The sequence below is a fragment of the Salmo trutta genome, unplaced genomic scaffold (assembly GCF_901001165.1).
Source record: "Salmo trutta unplaced genomic scaffold, fSalTru1.1, whole genome shotgun sequence".
Lineage (NCBI taxonomy): Eukaryota > Metazoa > Chordata > Actinopteri > Salmoniformes > Salmonidae > Salmo > Salmo trutta.
The window spans coordinates 597,204-620,646 of NW_021822532.1; positions in this window are offsets into that span (position 1 = coordinate 597,204).

Genomic DNA, 23,443 nt, shown 5'->3' on the forward strand with positions numbered 1-23,443 from the left:
CATTGCAAGGGCCGGGGATTTTGTGGCGCGATGGGTAACGATGCTTCGTGGGGTGTCAGTTGTTGATGTGTGCAGAGGGTCCCTGGTTCGAGCCCAGGTTGGGGCAAAGAGAGGGACGGAACCTACACTGTTACATTTGGATATGTATCTGTTAGTAAATGTTTTATTTCTCAAAGAGATAATGAATAAAATAGAACAATTAACAGCCAAGAACTAGTTGTCACTGTGTTAATCACAACCAACATGCTGGATCTCTGTTTAGTTGTCACTGTGTTAACCACAACCAACATGCTGGATCTCTGTTTAGTTGTCAATGTGTTAACCACAACCAACATGCTGGATCTCTGTTTAGTTGTTACTGTGTTGACCACAACCAACATGCTGGATCTCTGTTTAGTTGTCACTGTGTTGACCACAACCAACATGTTGGATCTCTGTTTAGTTGTCACTGTGTTAACCACAACCAACATGCTGGATCTCTTTTTAGTTGTCACTGTGTTAACCACAACCAACATGCTGGATCTCTGTTTAGTTGTCACTGTGTTAACCACAACTAACATGCTGGATCTCTGTTTAGTTGTTACTGTGTTAACCACAACCAACATGCTGGATCTCTGTTTAGTTGTTACTGTGTTAACCACAACCAACATGCTGGATCTCTGTTTAGTTGTTACTGTGTTGACCACAACCAACATGCTGGATCTCTGTTTACAGGGGTCAGTGCTCTAAAATGAGTCTCTCTGGGGAGAGAGAGGAGGGGGGCCCTGCCTCTAAAATGAGTCTCTCTGGGGAGAGAGAGGAGGGGGGCCCTGCCTCTAAAATGAGTCTCTCTGGGGAGAGAGAGGAGGGGGGCCCTGCCTCTAAAATGACTCTCTCTGGGGAGAGGAAGGAAGGGGGCCCTGCCTCTAAAATGAGTCTCTCTGGGGAGAGGAAGGAGGGGGGCCCTGCCTCTGAAATGCATCTCTCTGGGGAACATGACAACACAGCTAAGAGGTGAGATGACAATGTTGTTTAAGGACTTTGTTTCTAAAACATTATTTCCACCATTTTTTCACATTTGTTATTTTTATCGGAAATGATTGCTTACGGGTACCTTCATGTGTCTGTAAAATATTGTTGTTCTAAGATTTTAATTCATAGATTTTTGTGTATTAATTTTTGTTTTGCAAAACGCTATATAGCTGGAATGAAATGTTTGTATCCTGTATATTTCACTGTGATATGTGGTTGTCTCACCAGCACACAAACACACACACACACACACACACAAACACACAAACAAACAAACAAACAAACAAACAAACAAACAAACACACATCTTTACCAGTATACACACACATATCTATAGAATTTTAGCATGACACAATCATTTTGCCTACTCTTAATTATTGCCTAATATGTTGGCAGGAATAACTTTATTGTTCTTACTAATTCTGATCGTTGTTACAAGCTGAATTTGGACAATATATCCGTTATATCAACCCACTCTTCACTCCTGTTTAAACCAAAAAGGGTTCTATCTTTCTTAATATACGGAACCACTAAAGTTCTACATAGAATCCTTATAGGAGGTTAGCCTGTCTGAGTATACAGTATATATAATATACATAGAACCCTTTATAGGAGGTTAGGAAGTGTCTGGGTATACAGTATATATAGAATATATATAGAATCCTTTATAGGAGGTTAGGAAGTGTCTGGGTATACAGTATATATAGAATATATATAGAACCCTTTATAGGAGGTTAGGAAGTGTCTGAGTATACAGTACATATAGAATATATATAGAACCCTTTATAGGAGGTTAGGAAGTGTCTGAGTATACAGTATATATATAATATATATAGAAGCCTTTATAGGAGGTTAGGAAGTGTCTGGGTATACAGTACATATAGAATATATATAGAATCCTTTATAGGAGGTTAGCCTGTCTGAGTATACAGTGTATATATATAATATATATAGAAGCCTTTATAGGAGGTTAGGAAGTGTCTGGGTATACAGTACATATAGAATATATATAGAATCCTTTATAGGAGGTTAGCCTGTCTGAGTATACAGTATATATAATATATATATATATAGAATCCTTTATAGGAGGTTAGGAAGTGTCTGGGTATACAGTATATATAGAATATATATAGAATCCTTTATAGGAGGTTAGGAAGTGTCTGAGTATACAGTATATATAGAATATATATAGAACCATTTATAGGAGGTTAGGAAGTGTCTGAGTATACAGTATATATAATATATATAGAACCCTTTATAGGAGGTTAGCCTGTCTGAGTATACAGTATATATAGAATATATATAGAACCCTTTATAGGAGGTTAGCCTGTCTGAGTATACAGTATATATAGAATATATATAGAACCCTTTATAGGAGGTTAGGAAGTGTCTGGGTGTACAGTATATATAGAATATATATAGAACCCTTTATAGGAGGTTAGGAAGTGTCTGAGTATACAGTATATATAATATATATATAGAATCCTTTATAGGAGGTTAGGAAGTGTCTGAGTATACAGTATATATAGAATATATATAGAACCCTTTATAGGAGGTTAGGAAGTGTCTGAGTATACAGTATATATAGAATATATATAGAACCCTTTATAGGAGGTTAGGAAGTGTCTGAGTATACAGTATATATAGAATATATATAGAATCCTTTATAGGAGGTTAGGAAGTGTCTGGGTATACAGTATATATAGAATATATATAGAATCCTTTATAGGAGGTTAGGAAGTGTCTGGGTATACAGTATATATAGAATATATATAGAACCCTTTATAGGAGGTTAGGAAGTGTCTGGGTATACAGTATATATAGAATATATATATAATCCTTTATAGGAGGTTAGGAAGTGTCTGAGTATACAGTATATATAGAATATATATAGAACCCTTTATAGGAGGTTAGGAAGTGTCTGAGTATACAGTATATATAGAATATATAGAATCCTTTATAGGAGGTTAGGAAGTGTCTGAGTATACAGTATATATAGAATATATATAGAACCCTTTATAGGAGGTTAGGAAGTGTCTGAGTATACAGTATATATAGAATATATATATAGAACCCTTTATAGGAGGTTAGCCTGTCTGAGTATACAGTATATATAGAATATATATAGAACCCTTTATAGGAGATTAGGAAGTGTCTGGGTATACAGTATATATAGAATATATATAGAACCCTTCATAGGAGATTAGGAAGTGTCTGGGTATACAGTATATATAATATATATATAGGTTAGCCTGTCTGAGTATACAGTATATATAGAATATATATAGAACCCTTTATATGAGGTTAGGAAGTGTCTGGGTATACAGTATATATAATATATATATAGAATCCTTTATAGGAGGTTAGGAAGTGTCTGAGTATACAGTATATATAGAATATATATAGAACCCTTTATAGGAGGTTAGGAAGTGTCTGGGTATACAGTATATATAATATATATATAGAATCCTTTATAGGGGGTTAGCCTGTCTGGGTATATATATATATATATATATATAGAATCCTCTATAGGGCTCTTTGATCAGAACTCTAGAGGTTCTTCTTCGCTGAATTGGTCTTCATTATATCCAAACACACTGGTGGTCAGGGAGGCATCTCTTTGTTTGAACGATGGCCCACGTCAACTCTGGCGGAATTTTTTACAATACAATGAATTACAATACAATACAATACACTACAATACAATACAATACATTACAATACAACTTTGTCCATTAGTTACAGCAAACAACAAACATGTCTCTTCTGCTCCGTTCTTAACCCCCCCCCCCCCCCCCCCCCCCCATATAACCATAAGAGTAAATTGTCTTTATTGTCAGCACTTCTACAACCAATTTTCTACTCTGAGACGCTTTGTGGATATGGGCCCAGATCTCAAAATATAGTTATAAAAAAACTTTGAATGTTTGTTTAACATAATAAAAAAAAATGGATATTACTAATGTAACCCACTGTAAAGACTGGGTTTAGTTGTTTTGTGCCACTGTTCTGGAACTTCCCGTACAGAACTGTCCGTGTCCACGTCCAGTGTGGCGCCAAGCGGTTACGAGCAGAGTGGGCTGAGGTGATCTTGGGGAATAACTACAGAGTTCACTACAGTGTTGAGATGCCCAAGTTTATTATTCAATTTGCTTTTTGCTTAATGGTCAGGGACAGTATAAGTGTAGCCAGATCCTTTTCACTCGCTATCCTTGTTTCATTTTGTGGTTCATCGGATTCGTCATCATCCTCGAGACGAGGTACAGAACAACCTGCTAGCTAGTCAAGCTAGTCGGTACAGCTAGGTAAGCTAGCTAGCTACTCTACCAGCAGCATCCTAGTTATCCTAGCTAGTCGGTACAGCTAGGTAAGCTAGCTAGCTACTCTACCAGCAGCATCCTAGTTATCCTAGCTAGTCGGTACAGCTAGGTAAGCTAGCTAGCTACTCTACCAGCAGCCTCCTAGTTATCCTAGCTAGTCGGTACAGCTAGGTAAGCTAGCTAGCTACTCTACCAGCAGCATCCTAGTTATCCTAGCTAGTCGGTACAGCTAGGTAAGCTATCTAGCTACTCTAACAGCAGCATCCTAGTTATCCTAGCTAGTCGGTACAGCTAGGTAAGCTAGCTAGCTACTCTACCAGCAGCATCCTAGTTATCCTAGCTACCACTACATCATCACTGGCTGCCTGCATTACTTGTGGACCGATGGAGCTCCCTGGTTGTTTCTTCCACCTGTTAAATCCCGTGGAGGGCTTCTCCTCTCTCGTTGACGGATGCTGGCTACCTCTGTCCAGTTCTCCTCTCTTCACTAGATGGACGGTAACTTTAGTGTTTAACCCCTCTGGGTCCAAGGACCAATCTTTTGATTATTATTTTCGGGGCGCCTCAAGTAGTCTGGACATATGACATCTTTAACAATGCTTTTTTTCTGATAAAAACTAGTTCATTGCATCCGCCATGGAGCCCAGTTTCATAATATTACCTTGTGTCCCTAGTTGTGAAGTTATAGCGAAAAAACAGGCCTTATTTTAGGTCATTTTTCACCCTTCCAGCTCCTATTAGTTATATTGAGCACCGTGACACCAACTCACCTTCTGAACGTTCTATTCCATCGCCCATTGTTCTGTGTCACAATGCCAGCTTCGCTATTGTTATCAATGAGACCTGCCTGCATTAACATTGTAGGCTGATCTCAAGTATTATTATTATTATTATTATTTCAGCTACTTGCTGCTCACTTCGCCTGGGTACACGTTGTGGTGACCCACAGTGATAGTGATGGCTGGCGCATACCGATCAAACGTTTAGCATTTTCTGGTCACAGTTAACCAATTTTGTTTTCAGAAAAATATATAGAACCTAAACATAACACATGTCCCTGCCTTCTTTTTCAAGATGTGGCCGATTTATACAGACATAATAACAAATTTAAGATATAACACTTTTTGTGGGGAGTTATTGTTTCTGAATGGCTACTGGGTAATTTGATATGCATCGAAATCTTCATTTGTAGGCATTGAATTGAGCAAATGCTGCACAAGTTCGCTGAGTTATAACCCAAATGGACAGGTCTAGCTCATTGATTTGTAGATCTGACTCAGTTGCTACCTCAGATTATGAGTCAAGCAGGTGTTGTGAATGAGTTATGTAGAACCCACAGAAGACCACAGGGAGGGGCTAGAGAGCTATAAACCCATGTTTTTTGCCTTAAAAACCCTAAACCTAACAATCAATAAATGTATTTATAAAGCCCTTTTTACATCAGCAGATGTCACAAAGTGCTCTACAGAAACTCTAACCCTACGTATAACCTATTTTAGCCTTAACCCTAACCCCTAATTCTAGGGTAGGGTAGCCTAGAACACTTTTATAAACTATTTTAGTAATAATATTATGTTAGTAAATACAATTATAGTACCAAACAGCATTTTGATTATTTTGTTAATCAAACCTGTCTAAGCGTTTTGCTGTTGCTATTTTGTTATTATTTATTTATGATATTTATTATTGCTAGGCAGAACACTTGATCAACAAGCCACGTGTTTTTATTTTTCAAATGTGGTTTGAACTGGGTGACCTGGTAACCCATGTGAAAGTCCAGCAATTGGCGTGGGATAGGTGGGGCAGGTTTGAGACTGATCTAAGGAATGAACAATATATTTTTTTTTTCTCAGGTGCCTCACTTATGTCTGTTTGTGAATTAATAACTTTTAATTGCTAAATATTTCCAATAGATGGCAGCATAAGACCACGAAGCATCAGTTATAGGCTACAAGCAGCAATATGATTGACATAAAATAACATGCAACCAAAGCCTTTATGTCCCATGATTTTCTAAAATGGCCAATCATTACTTTAGTTAGCTATATATACAGTGGGAGAAAACAGTATTTGATCCCCTGCTGATTTTGTACGTTTGCCAACTTACAAAGAAATTATCAGTCTATAATTTTAATGGTAGGTTTATTTGAACAGTGAGAGACAGAATAACAACAAAGAAATCCAGAAAAACGCAGGTCAAAAATGTTATAAAATGATTTGCATTTTTAATGAGGGAAATAAGTATTTGACCCCTCTGCAAAACATGACTTAGTACTTGGTGGCAAACCCCTTGTTGGCAATCAGAGGTCAGACGTTTCTTGTAGTTGCAACCACCAGGTTTGCACACATCTCAGGAGGGATTTTGTCCCACTCCTCTTTGCAGATCTTCTCCAAGTCATTAAGGTTTCGAGGCTGACGTTTGGCAACTCGAACCTTCAGCTCCCTCCACAGATTTTCTATGGGATTAAGGTCTGGAGACTGGCTCGGCCACTCCAGGACCTTAATGTGCTTCTTCTTGAGCCACTCCTTTGTTGCCTTGGCCGTGTGTTTTGGGTCATTGTCATGCTGGAATACCCATCCACGACCCATTTTCAATGCCCTGGCTGAGGGAAGGAGGTTCTCACCCAAGATTTGACAGTACATGGCCCCACCCATCGTCCCTTTGATGCGGTGAAGTTGTCCTGTCCCCTTAGCAGAAAAACACCCCCAAAACATAATGTTTCCACCTCCATGTTTGAGGGTGGAGTTGGTGTTCTTGGGGTCATAGGCAGCATTCCTCCTCCTCCAAACATGGCGAGTTGAGTTGATGCCAAAGAGCTCCATTTTGGTCTCATCCTGACCACAACACTTTCACCAGTTGTCCTCTGAATCATTCAGATGTTCATTGGCAAACTTCATACGGGCCTATATATGTATTCTTGAGTAGGGGGACCTTGCGGGCGCTGCAGGATTTCAGTCCTTCACGGCGTAGTGTGTTACCAATTGTTTTCTTGGTGACTATGGTCCCAGCTGCCTTGAGATCATTGACAAGATCCTCCCGTGTAGTTCTGGGCTGATTCCTCACCGTTCTCATGATCATCGCAACTCCACGAGGTGAGATCTTGCATGGAGCCCCAGGCCGAGGGACATTGACAGTCTTTTGTCTTCTTCCATTTGCGAAAAATCGCACCAAATGTTGTCACCTTCTCACCAAGCTGCTTGGCGATGGTCTTGTAACCCATTCCAGCCTTGTGTAGGTCTACAATCTTGTCCCTGTCATCCTTGGAGAGCTCTTTGGTCTTGGCCATGGTGGAGAGTTTGGAATCTGATTGATTGATTGCTTCTGTGGACAGGTGTCTTTTATACAGGTAACAAGCTGTGGTTAGGAGCACTCACTTTAACCTGTCTGGGCTGGTGGGATGTCAGCATCCCATTCTATTCAACAGCCAGTTGTTGCGCGAAATAAAAAAACCTTAAAAATGCTATAACTTCAATTTCTCAAACATATGACTATTTTACACCATTTGAAAGATAACTCTCGTTAATCCAACCACGGTGTCCGATTTCAAAAAGGCTTTACAGCGAAAGCAAAACATTAGATTATGTCAGCAGAGTACCCAGCCAGAAATAATCAGACACCCATTTTTCAAGCTAGCATATAATGTCACAAAAACCAAAACCACAGCTAAATGCAGCACTAACCTTTGATGATCTTCATCAGATGACACACCTAGGACATTATGTTATCCTCTCTGGGGTATGTGGGACGATTTCGTCCCACCTACGTAACAGCTACTGAAATTCCAGTGGCGCGATTTTTGAATCGTTAGAAATACTATTACTTCAATTTCTCAAACATATGACTATTTTACAGCTATTTAAAGACAAGAATCTCGTTAATCTAACCCCACTGTCCGATTTCAATTTTATGGGTTATTGTGATGTCATTATGGGGTATTGATTATTCAATTATAAAATTATTCAACTTTAGAATAAGGCTGTAATGTAACTAAATGTGTAAAAAGTGAAGGGGTCTGAATACTTAATGAATGCACTGTATACCCCTTGCAGTTTTGTACACAGTCATGTGATACGTGGTATAGAAGAGTCCAATCTTAGGAGAGTACATGAGAGGCACTATAATGTGTGTCTGCAGGTGTCTATCTGGTTTAAAACCACTGTTACAGGAGCCCCTCCACCCTCTGGTGGGATGGATCATGTCTACAGAGAAACCTAGATTCAAATACTTAGATTTGTGTGTATTGGGTATATGTCGTGAAATTGTTAGATATTACTTATTAGATATTACTGCACTGTCGGAGCTAGAAACACAAGCATTTCACTACACCCACAATAACATCTGCTAAACACGTGTATGTGACCAATAAAATGTGATTTTGATTTGAAATAAACGTCCTATTTATCAAAGATGCTTTTGGCTGGAGGTCAAAATCACTCCAAAGGATTTGAATTTGTTAAAAGTCCATATTGATACAGAAACACTAAACCATGATATAGATTTCTTAAGAACAAGTGATTGACAAAGTCATGAAAATTTGGAAGAATTGAATGAACCACATTTTGGCTATGATAAAAGATATGTCTCTGGGGTCAAAATGATCCATGTCAGAAGTATGGTTCAATGCAAATATGTAGTGGGTGTAAAGTTTGTTTTAAATTCTCACTCATTAAACACAAATCAATCAACACATGCTTCTCTTTGAACGACTTAATATAATATTAACCTTTTATGAAATAAATGAAAAATAAACGTTTGGTTCCTCAACTGCGTTGCCCTCAGTCAGCAGATGGCGATGTGCGTCTTTTAGGTTCAGGCGATGCTGCCAGTGTGACGTATAATCTAGTGGACGGACGCCTCCTTCAACAACAACAGCTAGTCAGACACCTCGGTAGCTTTCTAGCAAACATAGCTACAACATTCACGCTCTTTACACTGTTTTGGTGTATATTAGTCTCTGTGTATTAAACACACTTCTGTCGTATGTACTTGTTGGCCCATTTAATTATATATTACGTTGTTTGTCAGCTAGCTGGTTTGCTAAGTTAGCTTAGAACTAGTCTAGTCGCTAATGCTAGCTAGCTAACCTCCCCGACCATGAGTTCACTAAGCTACTCTCCTCTGCTAAAGAAGAGGAGGTCTGCTGGACGGAGAAGAAAGCTCTAGTGAAAGAGGAGGAGGAGGAGAAAGATGTTTACAATACAAACAAGTAGAGGGTGAGGCTGTTAGCGTGAAAGAAGACGAGAAAGACGTTCAGTGAAAGAGGAGGATGTTACAGTAAAAGAAGAGGAGGATGCTGTTTTTGGAGTGAAAGAAGAGGAGGATGCAGTTTATGGAGTGAAAGAGGAAGAGGGGGAGATGACGTTACATCGATAAAGGAGGAAACTGGATATCTGGGCCCGGTTTCCCAAAGCATCTTAAGGCGGTCCAATGGTTCTAACGGTGAATTTAGCCATAAGATGGTTTTGAGAACCGTTCCCTGATTAACACTAGTAAGTACTGTCCTAAAATACAGAGCACCAACTCTGCAGTTGTTGAACTGATGTTGGTGTTAAAGCGGAATCTGCAAATGCTACATCTATATTCGGACTTTAAATTATTATTATAGCCATGCTTCTTGAAAGAATATAACACCTGCCTCATGAGCTTAGTTCAACTGTTGTACCCCATCAGAACCCAAATAAGCTTTTTTTACTCCAATGTTTAGAAACAATGTAAATCAACACTGTATAGCCTCAACATGGTTAAAACTATAATGTTGATATCATGGATGGTCAGTCCTTGCATCCATAGGTCTGTCTATGAATTTGAAATTAGTTACATTTCTCCAGCCCCCATCATCATCTTATTACCAAAACCGTGGTGGAATTACAGCTTGTTATTGTTTCAACTGCAGATTGGTTGATTGATTGTGTGGCTTGTTTAAAGGGGCAACCTAGGATTTAAACCGAAACAAAATGGCTGTCCAGAGACTTGGTTTGGTAAACATCTGAGGGATGGGGGCTGGAGAAATGTAACCACTCTCAAATTCATAGAGGAAGCTATTGTAGCAACCTTAATCCAAAACCTAGCGACCTTGTCAAGAAGTTCAGACATCTTGGTGTAACAGTTATAGATGTTGGCTTGACAGTCGCTGGACCCCAGGTTTGAGTCCAACTCAGGGCTACTGCCTGAATTGACTACACTATAAATACAAGGAACTGGCCACCCATGAGGTCAAAATTATAGTTTTAACCTGATTTCAAGGCTATATAGTATATTCTATAATTGGCAGTTAAGATTTGCTGTGGGGGTCAAATTGTTGTCAAATTGGAAGTTTACATACACTTATGTTGGCGTCATTTAAAACTCGTTTTTCAAACCACTCCACACATTTCTTGTTAACTAACTGTAATTTTGGCAAGTCGGTTAGGACATCTACTTTGTGCATGACACAAGTAATTTTTCCAACAGTTGTTTACAGGACAGATTATTTCACTTATAATTCACTGAATCACAATTCCAGTGGGTTTGAAGTTTACATACACTAAGTTGACTGTGCCTTTAAACAGCGTGGAGAATTCCAGGAGAATATGCCATGGCTTTAGAAGCTTCTGATAGGCTAATTGACATCATTGAGTCAATTGGAGGTGTACCTGTGGATGTGTTTCAAGGCATACCTTCAAAACTCGGTGCCTCTTTGCTTGAATCATGGAATATCAAAAGAAATCAGCCAAGACCTCAGTCTGGGTCATCCTTGGGAGCAATTTCCCAAACGCCTGAAGGTACCCGTTCATCTGTACAAACAATAGTACGCAAGTATAAACACCATGGGACACGCAGCTGTCATACCGCTCAGGATAGAGACGCGTTCTGTCTCCTAGAGATTAACGTACTTTGGTGCGAAAGAGCAATCAATCCCAGAACAACAGCAAAGGACCTTGTGAAGATGCTGGAGGAACAGGTACAAAGTATCTATATCCAAAGTAAAACGAGTCCTATATCTGAAGGCCGCTCACCAAGGAAGAAAGCCACTGCTCCAAAACTGCCATAAAAAAGCCAGACTACGGTTTGCAACTGCACATGGGACAAAGATCGTACATTTTGAAAAAAATGTCATCTGGTCTGATTATACAAAAATAGAACTGTTTTGGCCATAATGACCATCGTTATGTTGGAGGAAAAGGGGGAGGCTTGCAAGCCGAAGAACACCATCCCAACTGTGAAGCACAGGGGTGGCAGCATCATATTGTTGGGGTGCTTTGCTGCAATAGGGACTAGTGCAGTTCACAAAATAGATGGCATCATGAGGAAGGAAAGTATGTCGATATATTGAAGCAATATCTCAAGACATCCGTCAGGAAGTTAAGCTTGGTTGCAAGTGAGTCTTCCATATGGACAATGACCCCAAGCATACTTCCAAAGTTGTGGCAAAATGGCTGAAGGACAACAATGTATTGGAATGGACATCACAAAGCCCTGACCTCAATCCTATAGAACATTTGTGGGCAGATCTGAAAAAGCGTGTACGAGCAAGGAGACCTACAAACCTGACTCAGTTACACCATCTCTGTCAGGAGGAATGGGGCAAAATTCACCCAACTTATTGTGGGATGCTTGTGGAGGCTACCCAAACGTTTGACCCAAGTTAACAATTTAAAGGCAATACTACCAAATGCTAATTGAGTGTATGTAAACTTCTGACCCACTGGGAATGTGATGAACGAAATAAAAGCTAAAATAAATCATTCTCTCTACTATTATTCTGACATTTCACATTCTTAAAATAAGTGGTGATCCTACTGACCTAAGACAGGGAAGAATTTCCACTCTGATTAAATGTTAGGAATTGTGAGAAACTGAGTTTAAATGTATTTGGCTAATGTGTATGTAAACTTCCGACTTCAACTGTATACCTAGATTCAATTACATTAAGGGTGAAACATACCTAGATTCAATAACATTTATATGATTCAATAACATTAATGAATTGGTTTGAAACCTTTGTTTTAGAACCTTCTCAAAGTTGGTGCCTTGCAGGTTTCTCACTCGTACCCTGACTTTTTAAAAGGGATTTTGGGTCAATTAGCTTAGTTTATAACGTGTATTTTAGGAACTGCGTGTCACAGCATGACAATGTGAACATGATTGGTCGACAGTCTCTTGGATGGGCATTAAACATTTGAATAAGGCTTTAATTTAACAAAATGTGGAAAAGGGGAGGGGTCTGAACTTTCTGAATGCTCTATGTTTTATTACATTTTCAAATGTAACCTTTATTTAACTAGACAAGTCAGTTAAGAACAAATTCTTTTTTACAATGACGGCCGACGCTTGGCCAATTGTGCGTCTCCCTTATGGGACTCCCAATCACGGGCCGGTTTGGATACAGCCAGGATTCGAACCAGGGTCTGTAGTGACGCTCAAGCACTGAAATGCAGTGCCTTAGACCGCTGCACCACTCGGGAGCCCCAAAATCATCTTCTAGTGCTGTCCCCAACTAAAATAAAATCTTGGCCAACCAAAAGTCTAATTTTGTTTCTACCAATCGATTGGTTGAAATTCTAATGTGTATTTTTCCATATATAAACACCACCCACGTGTATTAATAAAATAAAAATTATTCTCGACCAGGTTGAAATACTATCAGACATCCCCAAATGGGCACATTTATAGGCCTACATTTGTGTACAGGCCAGGGTAGATTAATCCTACTTCTATATGTGTAATCAGGTGCCTGTCCTTACTCAACATTGACAGGAGTTTCAAACAAAAGACAATTAATAATTGACAACTGACGCATCTTGCGGGGTCAGGTCTGGGTGGTCTGCCAGGGGCCGTTTCATTTAGTATCTGTTTGGGTCGGCATGGGGAATGATTGTATTTCCCCATAGTATGTTGTACCGAAGTTGACTGACTGAAAGGGAGTGTTACTTTGATTATAATTACACTTCCCTGAAGGAGGGAAACGAGGTACAACACCTGTTTGGCCCCACCCCTTCCTGGGTCGGTGAAGAGCGGTATTAAATTTAAGAATAATCCGAGCCTCACGGTCATCACCTGTGGAAGGCGGGGGCTTCCAGAGAGGCACGGATTTAATAGTATGCTGTACCTAGTTTCCCTCCTTCAGGGAACAGTAGTTATACTCATAAATCATTTCAGAGTTTGCTAAATCCAATGGTTCTAACCGAGAGTCACCTTAACTTTATTGACACCCCAAATGGATACTGTCATTAATGCGGTGTCTTAAATAATTACAACATAATACTTAATACTGTAGCTGTTTAGTTACAGTCACATGTTCAACCTATCATCAGCTGATCCAGGAAATCATTTTCTGAATGACAGTCACATGACAAACATCACGACATGCAACAACAACAAAAGTGCTTCCTTCATTCATTACTCTGGTAAGAAAGTTATGCCGTGCTCCACTTTGAATCCAACATCCCTAACAAATTGATGTTTATAAGTGTTATTGTCTGCTTGATTTACTGTAGGGTCTCGTTAGTCTGTTTGGACACAGAGATACTTAGCTCATAATGTGTAGAGAACTGTTCCCTTGATGGAAGGCTATTGTACAACACACAGAGATATTTTCCTATATTTGTTGTAGGTGAAGTTATGGGTCCGACAGTAGGTCTACTGCTTATTGTTAGGTGAAGTTATGGTAGTCCTACAGTAGGTCTATGTTATGTTTAGGTGAAGTTATGGGCCCTACAGTAGGTCTATGTTATGTTTTGGTGATGTTAGGGTCCTAAAGTGGTCTATGTTATTGTTAGGTGAAGTTATGGGCCAATTTGGCAAACTGTACAAACCCTCATTGTCAAGCTGATGGAAAAGCCAAAGAGCATTTTAATGGTTGAAGTGTTTTTTAAGTACAATAAGTAGTTTATTTGCGATGATGACACAAACATTATATTAAGCAGGAATTGCCAACGAGCCTTACAATTATAATCCAAAGTAGTGTGAAATGCACTCATAAGCAAACTGGGAAATGGAGGTTTCTCCCCTGAGTTTTCCCCGTTCACATTCAGAATACATTGTGAAAAACTAAAATCTTTGCTCACCATTTTTGCTCCAGGCAGATATCCTACATCCATAACTAGCGGTTTCCTCATTAGCAGGGAGGAGTTTCTGCAATCAAATTGCATGTGCATCGCCCTCGTGCCGCAATTTTAGCAAACACAAAAGGGGCCTACATTGGATACAAAGAGTTGTCTGGCACACTGCTTCGAGTTTCAATAACTGTTAACTTATTTCTAGCCTACCATCATCGATTTTACTACTAATGTGAAAACAAGACAAAATATGACTATTCTAGCTCCTTTTAAGACAATTGTCAAATAATTTTAACATTCATTACAGACGTCAATTGTTGTACAACATCGTGGCTGCGCTGTTGGCAACACTTTTACAGTGGATTACTGCTGTTGTGGGCCTTTAACCATTCTGTCTGTCTTTGTTGTTCACACAGGAGAGAGGCGGGACAGTTGTGGATCCTCTGGGGAGTCTCAACAACCTCTTGATGCTGAAGAGGCAGAGAAGAGTCTCTCCAGATCAGAACACCTCAATAAACACCTGCAGAGATCCACAGGGAAGAAATCTCACTGCTGCTCTGACTGTGGGAAGAGATTCACCTCCTCAGGCATTAAAATTCATCAGAGAATCCACACAGGAGAGAGACCTTATAGCTGTACTCAATGTGGGAGGAGTTTTGTTCAATCTACATCTCTGACAGTGCACCAGAGAATACACACAGGAGAGAAACCTTATAGCTGTGGTCAATGTGGGAAGAGTTTTAGTCAATCTGGCCATCTGACAGTGCACCAGAGAATACACACAGGAGAGAAATCTTATAGCTGTGGTCAATGTGGGAAAAGTTTTCATAAATCTGGCAATCTGACAGTGCACCAGAGAATACACACAGGAGAGAAATCTTATAGCTGTGATCAATGTGGGAAGAGTTTCACTAGATCTGACCATCTGACTTTACACCAGAGAATGCACACAGGAGAGAAATCTTATAGCTGTGGTCAATGTGGGAATAGTTTTACGAGTCTGGTGGTCTGACTAAACACCAGAGAACACACACAGGAGAGAAACCTTATAGCTGTGATCAATGTGGGAAGAGTTTTACTAGATCTGACCATCTGACTTTACACCAGAGAATGCACACAGGAGAGAAACCTTATAGCTGTGGTCAATGTGGGAAGAGTTTTGTTCAATCTAGCCAGCTGACAGTACACCAGAGAACACACACAGGAGAGAAACCGTATAGCTGTGATCAGTGTGGGAAGAGTTTTACTGAGTCTGGTGGTCTGACTAAACACCAGAGAACACACACAGGAGAGAGAACCTCATACCTGTGACAAGAGATAATCTGATAAAAATCTCTGATCAAATATCAGAAAAATACATACATGAAGGAGTTGTTCATGATATCTATGAATTAATGTCACAATGTAGAATGTTTTTAACATTGTAGGAGTATTTTAATGATGTCACAATGTAGAACCTAAATGTTTGTCCCCTGTTCTATTGATTTCAACATGATATGGATATTAGCCTCAGTGGGGAAAATCCAGGTTCTTAAATGAAGAGTTACTATTTATGTGATTTAACAAAAAGTGACTAACAAAAAAGAGTTGTGTTCCACTTACCATGTTGGCGACCCACTGGAATCAAAATGCAACACTTCAAAATGTTGCTAGCTTTTTACCACAAGTTGTCCTCTAACCAGTGATGTACACATTATTCCCTCCTCTCACAAATGATTTTAGCATGATATTGATGAGTGATGACAAATAAGTGTTGTGTTCCTTTGTTTAGCGACCCCTAATTTAAATGCATCACTCCAAAATGTAGCTGACTGTCTTCGGCAGGTTGTCCTCTAACCAGTGAGGTAAAATATATCTCCCATTTCCATGTGTTTTTTTAGTTGTGTTAGTTTCAACATCCCGTACAACCTGATTTCCCCCCTAATCGATATCAGTGATTTATTGCTACTTGTCAAAACAACAGCGTTTTTGGTGCTTGTGCTTAAAAGTAATATGATTAATGTGGCAGATGTTTGTGTATATAGCACATGTTATGTTTAGGTTTCAATTTATCACAAACTGTTTCTGCATATTGGTTATTGATTTGTACATGTTAAAACTGTGTTTTGACATTGGGGCTATCCCACCTAGAAAAATGTAATTGAAAATACTTTGAAAAAAGGACTATGCAACCAAATATTTATTTATGCAACCAACTGACAATTTTTGGTACAATTATATTGACATTGTTGCCCTGCTATTAGAATATCAGGGTTCATTCTCAGATGTGCCAACCCAAATGTACTAGAGCATGACATTGGGGACTGGGCCCCGATCCAACAACATGCCTATCTAGTGAACCCTGAGAAGAGAGAGAAGCTCGAAATCAGACATGTCTGTGGTAAGGACAACTTGGTTGCTGATTGTGGGCAGTTAAAACGTTTTGCGTTAGCCAGTGCGTTGCCATTGATTACAATTTATTTTGACTGGTTTTCCGTATTGGAGATGAGTTTTATCTCTTATTCTTTTCCGTATTTTTCGTTCCAAGGGGACCAGAGTTCTAGAAGCTAGTGGGTTTTAGGAAGACGAGAGTTCTAGAAGCTAGTGAGTTTTAGGAAGACAAGGTTTTTTTCTTGTTTTTTTTAATTGTTGACAGCCAGTAGACACCATGTTTATATTGTAGAAGGTGAAGCATTGTAGTTGATTATAATGTGAAATTGAAGTTGTTTTCTGTTGGTGGTAAGCAAACTTTTAATGTGTTAGTCTTTGGTTTTTTTCCGTTTAGCTCGTTAGCACGTCTAGCTCGTTAGCCCGTCAAGCTCGTTAGCCCATCTAGCTTGTTAGCACGTCTAGCTCGTTAGCACGTCTAGCTCGTTAGCTCGTTAGCACGTCTAGCGCGTTAGCACGTCTAGCTCGTTAGCACGTAGGACGGCACTGATTGGTGTCACCCTCGTTAGTCAGTATGTGTTACACCTGTGCTGGCTTGTCCATCTCGTTAGTGGGAAGGTGTTTCACCTGAGCTGGTCCAGGTTCTATTTAAGAGTGTCTGGCCCAGTGCTGCCAGTTGTCCTTGATAGATGTGGAGAGTCAACACCTTTAGTTGCTCCACCTTTTTGGTTGCTTCCTGTCTTTAAGTTTGGTGTGGGATTTTCTTTTGTTTGCCTCTTCTTGGGCAGATATAGTGGGTCTCATGGTGGGTGTCTTTTATGTCCCAGTTGTTGTTACTAGTCAACTTCCAGTGGACACTGAGAGCAAAACTGCAAGATTATGTTATAATACTTTTATTGCATCAAATGGTGTTTTATGCAACAGAATAGAGGGTTCTTAGAACTATTGTGTCTGTGTGTTCTACTGAGGATGTTGCCTCTGGAGAAAACACTGACAGGAGATTTACAATGTCTTTTGGGTGATAAAACCTAAAGAGACTGCATTCCAGAGCATGAGTTAATGTTTCTGTTCTATATGTTACCAGGGAGAGATGACCTCAGGGCCAGACCCTGGTCTCTACACAAAGAGTACTGTTTTTACAGCAGATACTGTCTGCTGAGAATTATAAGTATCTTTCATACAAATCTTAACCTTGTGACCCGTTCTATACATCTGTTGTTGGTCATGTAGGTTAAAAGGGGTGTATCCTTGGCTGTAAAAGACCTTTGTACTTTTGTCTTCGGGGCTCTCAACGAATCATCTGGGGTTGATTCATCTCTCAACGAATCATCTGGGGTTTGATTCATCTCTCAACGAATCATCTGGGGGTGATTGTTTCGACCAGCCATCATTATCATAGGGCACCCAATTGATTGACTTTATATGTGTGTTGTATTGACCTGCTCCCTTGTAAGTGAATAAAGATTTAGTTTAAGAATAACTCTGACTTGTGTGATAAGTTTGTCTCATTTGATATTAACCACATCATTTGGCGATGGGATGTGAATCTTGACTTGGTGACGCTCCTGGTGACCTGGGTAAATGGTGCACCAGGGATCCCTCTAACTTGGGATCTCAGGGAGACCACACTGCGGGAACGGAGCAGATGGACCCTCATTTGATCTGAGAGGCAGCGAGCCGAGTGGATACCATCAGAATAGTATATATAGTGGATACCATCAGTATAGTATATATAGTGGATACCATCAGTATAGTATTATAGTGGATACCATCAGTATAGTATATATAGTGGATACCATCAGTATAGTGTATATAGTGGATACCATCAGTATAGTATATAGTGGATACCATCAGTATAGTATATAGTGGATACCATCAGTATAGTATATATAGTGGATACCATCAGTATAGTATATAGTGGAACCATCAGTATAGTATATATAGTGGATACCATCAGTATAGTGTATATAGTGGATACCATCAGTATAGTGTATATAGTGGATACCATCAGTATAGTGTATATAGTGGATACCATCAGTATAGTGTATATAGTGGATACCATCAGTATAGTGTATATAGTGGATACCATCAGTATAGTATATAGTGGATACCATCAGTATAGTTATATAGTGGATACCATCAGTATAGTATATAGTGGATACCATCAGTATAGTATATAGTGGATACCATCAGTATAGTTATATAGTGGATACCATCAGTATAGTATATATAGTGGATACCATCAGTATAGTATATATAGTGGATACCATCAGTATAGTATATATAGTGGATACCATCAGTATAGTTTATATAGTGGATACCATCAGTATAGTATATATAGTGGATACCATCAGTATAGTATATATAGTGGATACCATCAGTATAGTATATATAGTGGTACCATCAGTATAGTGTATATAGTGGATACCATCAGTATAGTGTATATAGTGGATACCATCAGTATAGTATATAGTGGATACCATCAGTATAGTGTATATAGTGGATACCATCATAGTGTATATATAGTGGATACCATCAGTATAGTATATATAGTGGATACCATCAGTATAGTATATAGTGGATACCATCAGTATAGTATATATAGTGGATACCATCAGTATAGTGTATATAGTGGATACCATCAGTATAGTGTATATAGTGGATACCATCAGTATAGTATATAGTGGATACCATCAGTATAGTATATATAGTGGATACCATCAGTATAGTATATATAGTGGATACCATCAGTATAGTAATATAGTGGATACCATCAGTATAGTATATAGTGGATACCATCAGTATAGTATATATAGTGGATACCATCAGTATAGTATATATAGTGGATACCATCAGTAGTATATATAGTGGATACCATCAGTATAGTATATATAGTGGATACCATCAGTATAGTATATATAGTGGATACCATCAGTATAGTATATATAGTGGATACCATCAGTATAGTATATATAGTGGATACCATCAGTATAGTATATATAGTGGATACCATCAGTATATATATATAGTGGATACCATCAGTATAGTATATATAGTGGATACCATCAGTATAGTATATATAGTGGATACCATCAGTATAGTATATATAGTGGATACCATCAGTATAGTATATATAGTGGATACCATCAGTATAGTATATATTGTGGATACCATCAGTATAGTATATATAGTGGATACCATCAGTATAGTATATATAGTGGATACCATCAGTATAGTATATATAGTGGATACCATCAGTATAGTATATATAGTGGATACCATCAGTATAGTATATATAGTGGATACCATCAGTATAATATATATAGTGGATACCATCAGTATAGTATAAATAGTGGATACCATCAGTATAGTATATATAGTGGATACCATCAGTATAGTATATATAGTGGATACCATCAGTATAGTATATATGTGGATACCATCAGTATAGTATATATAGTGGATACCATCAGTATAGTATATATAGTGGATACCATCAGTATAGTATATATAGTGGATACCATCAGTATAGTATATATAGTGGATACCATCAGTATAGTGTATATAGTGGATACCATCAGTATAGTATATATAGTGGATACCATCAGTATAGTATATATAGTGGATACCATCAGTCTAGTATATATAGTGGATACCATCAGAATAGTATATATAGTGGATACCATCAGTATAGTTATATATAGTGGATACCCTCAGTATATATATAGTGGATACCATCAGTATAGTATAGTGGATACCATCAGTATAGTGTATATAGTGGATACCATCAGTATAGTGTATATAGTGGATACCATCAGTATAGTATATATAGTGGATACCATCAGTATAGTGTATATAGTGGATACCATCAGTATAGTATATATAGTGGATACCATCAGTATAGTGTATATAGTGGATACCATCAGTATAGTATATATAGTGGATACCATCAGTATAGTATATATAGTGGATACCATCAGTATAGTATATATAGTGGATACCATCAGTATAGTGTATATAGTGGATATCATCAGTATAGTATATATAGTGGATACCATCAGTATAGTATATAGTGGATACCATCAGTATAGTATATATAGTGGATACCATCAGTATAGTATATATAGTGGATACCATCAGTATAGTATATATAGTGGATACCATCAGTATAGTATATATAGTGGATACCATCAGTATAGTATATATAGTGGATACCATCAGTATAGTATATATAGTGGATACCATCAGTATAGTTTATATAGTGGATACCATCAGTATAGTATATATAGTGGATACCATCAGTAGTATATAGTGGATACCATCAGTATAGTATATATAGTGGATACCATCAGTATAGTAATATAGTGGATACCATCAGTATAGTATATATAGTGGATACCATCAGTATAGTATATATAGTGGATACCATCAGTATAGTATATATAGTGGATACCATCAGTATAGTATATATAGTGGATACCATCAGTATAGTATATATGGATACCATCAGTATAGTATATATAGTGGATACCATCAGTATAGTGTATATAGTGGATACCATCAGTATAGTATATATAGTGGATACCATCAGTATAGTATATAGTGGATACCATCAGTATAGTATATATAGTGGATACCATCAGTATAGTATATATAGTGGATACCATCAGTAGTATATATAGTGGATACCATCAGTATAGTATATATAGTGGATACCATCAGTATAGTATAATAGTGGATACCATCAGTATAGTATATATAGTGGATACCATCAGTATAGTATATATAGTGGATACCATCAGTATAGTATATAGTGGATACCATCAGTATAGTAATATAGTGGATACCATCAGTATAGTATATATAGTGGATACCATCAGTATAGTATATATAGTGGATACCATCAGTATAGTATATATAGTGGATACCATCAGTATAGTATATATAGTGGATACCATCAGTATAGTATATATAGTGGATACCATCAGTATAGTATATATAGTGGATACCATCAGTATAGTAATATAGTGGATACCATCAGTATAGTGTATATAGTGGATACCATCAGTATAGTATATAGTGGATACCATCAGTAGTATATATAGTGGATACCATCAGTATAGTATATAGTGGATACCATCAGTATAGTATATATAGTGGATACCATCAGTATAGTATATATAGTGGATACCATCAGTATAGTATATATAGTGGATACCATCAGTATATGGTATATAGTGGATACCATCAGTATAGTATATATAGTGGATACCATCAGTATAGTATATATAGTGGATACCATCAGTATAGTATATATAGTGGATACCATCATAGTATATATAGTGGATACCATCAGTATATATATAGTGGATACCACTCCAACGTAGTTTTTAAAAAAGAAAGAGGTGAAACAAAGTGGAGTTTTTAGGTGTAAACAGGGCCCAGTCAGGAGGCTCTGAGTGTGTATTCCTGTGTGGAGGTGTAAACAGGGCCCAGTCAGGAGGCTCTGAGTGTGTATTCCTGTGTGGAGGTGTAAACAGGGCCCAGTCAGGAGGCTCTGAGTGTGCATTCCTGTGTGGAGGTGTAAACAGGGCCCAGTCAGGAGGCTCTGAGTGTGTATTCCTGTGTGGAGGTGTAAACAGGGCCCAGTCAGTAGGCTCTGAGTGTGTATTCCTGTGTGAGGGTGTAAACAGGGCCCAGTCAGTAGGCTCTGAGTGTGTATTCCTGTGTGGAGGTGTAAACAGGGCCCAGTCAGGAGGCTCTGAGTGTGTATTCCTGTGTGGAGGTGTAAACAGGGCCCAGTCAGTAGGCTCTGAGTGTGTATTCCTGTTGGAGGTGTAAACAGGGCCCAGTCAGTAGGCTCTGAGTGTGTATTCCTGTGTGGAGGTGTAAACAGGGCCCAGTCAGTAGGCTCTGAGTGTGCATTCCTGTGTGGAGGTGTAAACAGGGCCCAGTCAGTAGGCTCTGAGTGTGTATTCCTGTGTGAGGGGGCACCTTGGAGGCGTAAACAGGGCCGAGTCAGTGGAGGATGATCTGAGAGTCAGTCGACTCAGACACCTATCATTGGTCGGTTGCGGGCGACCTAGAGCCATCCTGACACTGAATTGATCACAGTGGGGATTGGTCTGTAGGGTGAGGGGCCAGGGTGACTGTGGGTTCTGTGTGAAACACGGTACCTGGTTAAACTCTATTGGAAGAAGGACCTCATTCTGAAAAGTGTCTGTGTGACTCTCAGAAGTGGTGAATTCCAATGATTTTAAACGTGCTGCCAGGTATGCCCTGGGTTCGGTCATTTCGCGTTAAATATCTAGAATCTGTGTGAACGAGATGACAACTAGAATCTGTGTGAACGTGATGACAACTAGAATCTGTGTGAACTAGATGACAACTAGAATCTGTGTGAACTAGATGACAACTAGAATCTGTGTTTACTAGTTAAGACCATTTATGATATAGTACAAGATAGTAAGATGCACCTGTAATTGTTTTAAACCTGTAATTATTTTAAACCTGGACCCCATTTCATATTTTCTGATATGAGAGTTGTGTGACTGTGATATGAGAGTTGTGTGACTGTGGTATGAGAGTTGTGTGACTGTGGTATGAGAGTTGTGTGACTGAGTCATAATCTGATGTTTGGATAGTAACAGAGATCTATAGTTCCTCCTAGAGATCTATAGTTCCTCCTAGAGATCTATAGTTCCTCC